General features: G+C 44.2%; 1 pseudogene; it reads right to left on the reverse strand.

Annotated features, from left to right (window-relative positions):
* Positions 1 to 1920: 1920 nt before the first annotated feature.
* Positions 1921 to 4317, reverse strand: LOC112616507 (annotated as a pseudogene).
* Positions 4318 to 5867: the final 1550 nt, after the last annotated feature.

Raw genomic sequence — 5867 nt, forward strand, 5'->3', positions numbered from 1 at the left:
CTTTGTTAGTCTAACTAATGGTATTTATCCTTTTAAAGAGGAAACTTTTGGTTTTGTTGATCTTTTGTATGAATTTTTGGATCTCAATTTCCTTCAATTCTGCTCTGATTTTAGTTATTTCGTTTCTTCTGTTAGCTTTGGAGTTAATTTGTTCTTGGTTTTCTAGTTCCTCTAGAAACTAGAGGTTAGTTTACCAAAACTAGAGTTTCAGTTTAACTAACATTTTGATGTCAGATAATTGATTTGAGATTTTTTTTAGTTTCTCCATAGGTTATTGGGGTACAGGTGGTATTTGGTTACATGTGTAAATTCTTTAGTGGTGCTTTGTGAGATTTTGGTGCACTCATCTCCCAAGCAGTATACAACACACTCTATTTGTAGTCTTTTATCCCTTGCCCCTCTCCCACCCTTCCCCCCAAGTCCCCAAAGTCCATTGTATCATTCTTATGCCTTTGCATCAGATTGATTTTTTTTATGAGATATATATCTCTTCCTTCATTTTCTGGACTGCTTTAGAAGTTTCTTTGTGTTGATTTTCAACTTTGTCTTAGATCTCATTGAGCTTCTTTGCAATCCATTCTTTGAATTCTTTATCTGTCATTTCTGAGTGTCCATTTTGGTAGGGATAATTGCTGAAGAGCTAGTGAAGTTCTTTGGTTGCATCAATACATTCAGATTTTCCATGGTGCCAGCATTTTTTTTTTTTCTGATAATAAAATATTTACTAAGATATACTTTAGGGAATATAGTAAATATAAAATTCAGGATCACAATATGAAGCAATTTCAAATCCTCTCAAAGGTCAACACAGCCCTCAAAACTCTGCAGATGTAAAACCACTGTAGAGACACTAAAAGCAATTTGACTAGTACAGAAGTGGATTTTCATGAACATTTACAACTAGAGCATATGAATACCTTTCAAATGCAAAAACACACCGCATTACGTTAATGCAGCAACAATGCATTCATTATTGTTCTCATTAGTCATTAGTAGTCAACTTGCATAAAACATCAGATAAAAGCACAATGGAGTTCACAAAGTGGCCTAAAAAAATTAACCTGTCCTTGCAAAACACACATTGTAATGGAAGAAGAGACGTTAAAAAAAGTATATGCACACTATAGAAGCTGTGCTCATTGCAAGGATCTCAAGTGTCATTTACTTTTCTGTAAAATAAAATTACAAGAACCAGGCACAATTAATATTTGGGAGGCAGTGTGTTGCTAAAATTTCATTTAACTGGTTATTCAATGATTTTTTAAATCCCCATAAATCTTTTCTGTCCTGAGGTAGTTGCAAAATAAATCATAACTTGGATATCATCTAGAGCTGGGGCTTTGACTTTTTATTCATTAAAACTAGTTGTTGAGGCTGGGCGTGGTGGCTCATGCCTGTAATCCCAGCACTTTGGGAGGCCAAGCGGGCGGATCACGAGGTCAGGAGATTGAGATCATCCTGCTAACACTGTGAAACCCCGTCTCTACTAAAAATACAAAAAAAAAATTAGCCGGGCGTGATGGCGGGCGCCTGCAGTCCCAGCTATTTGGGAGGCTGAGGCAGGAGATTGGCGTGAACCCGCGAGGTGGAGCTTGCAGTGAGCTGAGATCCCGCCACTGCACTCCAGCCTGGACGACAGAGCAAGACTCCGTCTCAAAAATAAATTTAAAAAAAACAAAAACAAAAACAAAAAAAAAAAACAAAAAAAAACTAGTTGTTACAGGAACTACCTTTAGATATTTAAAAGACAGTTGAGAAATGGGCCTCTTACTACACACACAAGATGATGGCTGTGGGAAAGAGAAATAGCTGCTTCAGAGCATGAGAGATACTGTCCACCATTCCACCCTCCCCACCCATTTTAGATTCTTTATTGTGCAAAAACCCACCATGAACAACATAGTGAAAGCAGACAGATCATCATCCTTTGCTGTAGCCAGGGAAGAAAAGGTCTAGTAGAGTCTGCAGAATCTCATGGGGAATTATGATGTAATTCTGGCCAAGATCATTCCAGTAAGCAGGGCAGGAGAAAACCTGTGCCTTAAAGGAGCGCTGTAGGCAATCTTTACAGACATTGTGGAAGCACTCCGTTGTCACAGGCTGCTAAACTAGCTTCTGGCAGCAAACACACATAAAAGAACGTTCCAATTTTTTCAGAAAATTTGGTCCTTCCACAAGATATGCAAGCATTTCATCCCACAGCTTCTGGTTTTGACAGTCTTCTCTGATGAGATGTTGCTGTTGAGGAGTTAGTTGAAAAGTCTCAATTGCTTCTGCAGAATCTGATGCTTTGTATACTTTGGAGGCACTTAGACATCTGGAATCAGCCTTTTTGTGGTTCCACTGGCCTGCTTCTTTGACTCTCCTTTAGTCTTCTTCCTTTCTTTATCTGAAGGGTAACCTGCTGGATACTGTAAATGGAGACATAATCTCCTTAACCATTCTATTCCTTCAGAGGTCCAAGGAGCAGGTTCAACATTATCTCTTCTTAAAAGATAGTGCCAAATCAAGAATTCATCACTTGATGAAATCTCTGGCCAGCATTTCACTACCTTATAAATGCCATCATATCTGTTGCCTTCTTCGGGAGTTTATTTGCTGATCTTCCTCCCTTTAAAACTGCACATCACTCTGACTGGCTTGCCAGCTCTCAAATTCCAAGACTCTGCTCCAATTCTATCACCCAGTGGAGCATCACAGTTTAGGGCCAATGCCCTGTTCATGTTTGTTAATGTTTGATCATCTGAAGGTGTGCCAATTCTTTTATTACCAACAAGCTTTTTACCACCACTTCCAGTGTACAAGAACTCATCACCTCAGTCGACTTTATCTGCAAATCCACCAGCCAAGACAAGAGAATAAGCCCCATCATTACTTCGACCATGCAGTCCACCAACATGGGGTCTGTGAACACCTACTTCACTCACTTGAACTCTAAATCTCCAAGTTGATCCAACAGGAATAGGTCCATAAGGATTAGAAGAGACGATAGTACATTTTCTCATATGACCAACACAAGTCATTCTCCTGCACCAGTCTCTCTGGCTTTCAGTACTAGCGGATGGCATCTTTGCTTTCTTTTCGCGCATCTTGAGTCTTTCACCAGCCTTTACAACTTAACTGGAATCAGTTACAGGAAGAACAATACCAGTATTCCTCTTCTGGGACCTTATCCAAAGGTGTATTCAAGCAGTAAATGTGATAAGCCACATTACATTCATCACATAGAAACTGCATGTTGGGTTCATGTTTCCCACCACATACAAGAAAGAAGCAAGAATGGCATTTCTTATCTGGGTCTCCAGAACATAGGTCACAGTCAGGGTTATTTCTCCTTAAAAACTTTACATCTGCAAACAAAAGAGGATGGGCTCCAGGTTTCTCAATCTTGAAGATTTCATCTACAGATACTATCTTGCACTCATTTACTGTTCCTTCAGAACCCTCCCCTCCCCACCTAGGAAAATTTTCACACAAAGTTCTTTTTTGGGCCTAGAGATTGCCTTCAATGTGGTAATTTCTGCATCAAACCAGAATCCTCTTTGTCTAGGACTTTCTGTGTTATAATTAACCATTACCACATCACCAGTATTTAGTTCCTTTCATTTCGAAATGGTTCTAGCTCGTGGTCTAAGGTCCTTGATATTCATTTCTAGAGTACCACTTTCTGGGTATTCATCATACTGGATATGGCAAATAACATCTTCACCAGCAGCGACAGAGTCTGAATTAGATGTAGAGAGTACATTGTCCAATTTATTTATGTTCTCTTTGATTTATGATTTATATTTCCATTAGTCCTTTTACAAGAACTGCCATTCTTCAGTGGAGTTTTGCCACGTGACTGTCCATCAGAAGCTCTAGTAATGCTATGTATGTGTGCTTCAAACCAAGCACCAAGGCCAACATCTCTGGTATCCACCAATTCATTTACTTTATATAGTTCGAAGCTAGGATCAATAAGATGGGCATGAGCTGTTGTAGATGGCTGACTGGAAGGTCCCACCCTTGGAGCTTTCTTGGCTTTAGGTGGACTATCAGAACAGGGTTTAACCTCAATCTGCATAGATGTTCCAGGAAGATGATTAGGGTCTGGATAACTAGCAGCTGAATTATATCATTCAGTCCAACATCCTAGTCAAATAAGATATATCCATTTTCAAACTGCTTACCCTGGTAGAAGAGGTGCTGGCACTCGGGCTGCACATCGAACAGCGCCCACGTCTGCTCGCGCTGCTCCTCAATCGTCGCTTTGTGAGACATGTTCTCAAAGGTGCACGTCTTGGAGCCGTCGATGATGCGAACCTGGATCCACATCTTGGCACTGGGAGAGGAGCCGGTCCCATTTGTCTCCCCCTGCGCTCAAGGCGCCACACCCCGCCCCGTCCACGCCGCTTAGCCTGTGGCTTCGGCCCTCCGTGGCAGGCGGGTGAGCGCACACACTGGACCGACCCGGAATGACGCCGGACCCAACAGGAGGTGGCAACTCTCAGTCCTCGTGCCAGGCCACCAAGCTGAGAGATAACCCGAACCACTCTCTGTTGCCTCAGGCAACGGCCTGATTCATGGAGTGCTCAGTGGTCTAAGTTCTCTGCTCAGCCCCAGGGGGATGGGGGCCAATATAGGTGGGGCTTGACTGGGCAGGTCTGCCCAAAGGTCCCCCAAGGGAAGGCAGAAGCACCAGTACTGAGGGAGAATCTAGTGGGTGGCCACCAAGCACTCAGAGCTGTGCCTGGGTGTGGAGCTGGGAAACCTCAGACCCAAGTTCTCTGGATGAGGATGGGTGCTGACCTAAATTCTTAATCCAGAAGTGTGGGTACCTCAGATTCCTGGATATCTGCCTGGGGGTGGAGCGGAGAGGGCCTCCCTGCACCTGGATCTCTGCAGAGAAAGGGTGGGGCAACTCAGGCTACCAATATGGACAAGAAGATGCCTTGAATGCCTGGAGATATACCTTGGCCTGGAGCAGAGGGGGGCGTCCCTGCACCAGGATCTCTGCACAGAAAGTGTGGGGCGGGTCAGGATGCTGATCTAGGTGAGCAGGCGCTCTGAATGCCTAGAGATCTACCTGTGTGTGGAATGGAGAGAGTCCTACTTCACCATGATTTATGCCCAGGAAGAATAGGGTAGCTCAGGCTGCTGAACCAGATGCCTGGAGATCTGCCTGGGTGTGAATTGGAGAGAGCCCCCCATACCATGATCTCTGCACAGGAAGTGTGGAGCAACTCAGGCTGCTAGTCCAGGTGAGCAGGTGCTCCAAATGCCTGGAGATCTGCCTATGTGTGGATTTAGAGGATTCCACTGTACCACAATCTATGCACAAGAAGAGTGTGGCAGCTGAAGCTGCTGATCCAGACAAGGAGATTCTCCAAATACCTGGAGATCTGCCTGTGTATGGAGCCTAGAGGGCCCTACTGCACCACAATCTATGTCTATGTCCATGAAGGGTGGGACAACTCAGGCTGCTGATCCAGGCAAGTCAGTGCTCCAAATACCTGGATTTCTTCCTGAGGGTGGGGCAGAGAGGGCCCTGTTGTACCATAATCTCAGAGGAGTAGGCTGGGGCACCCAGCAGTAGCACATGCAGACCAGTTCTAGGTTGCCAGCCTGGGCCTAGCTGCAAGACTTATTGCCCAGGGGAAACCACAGCTGTAGCAGCTCTCCTCCTCCCCTAAGGCTGCCACAGGGAAGAGCACCCTTCCAGTGCCTACTGCTGAGGCACTTTCCTCAGTTCTGGCTTTGGAGGCCTGTACACCACTCCAGAGTAGGTGTTCCAATCTCTGGCCTGAGATTAAAAGGCCTGCATGACCATGCAGCTGCATCACCAAAGAATGGATAACTTTGTATGTATCCAGATTAAAAATGGC

This window comes from Theropithecus gelada, chromosome X (genome assembly GCF_003255815.1).
Source record: "Theropithecus gelada isolate Dixy chromosome X, Tgel_1.0, whole genome shotgun sequence".
NCBI lineage: Eukaryota > Metazoa > Chordata > Mammalia > Primates > Cercopithecidae > Theropithecus > Theropithecus gelada.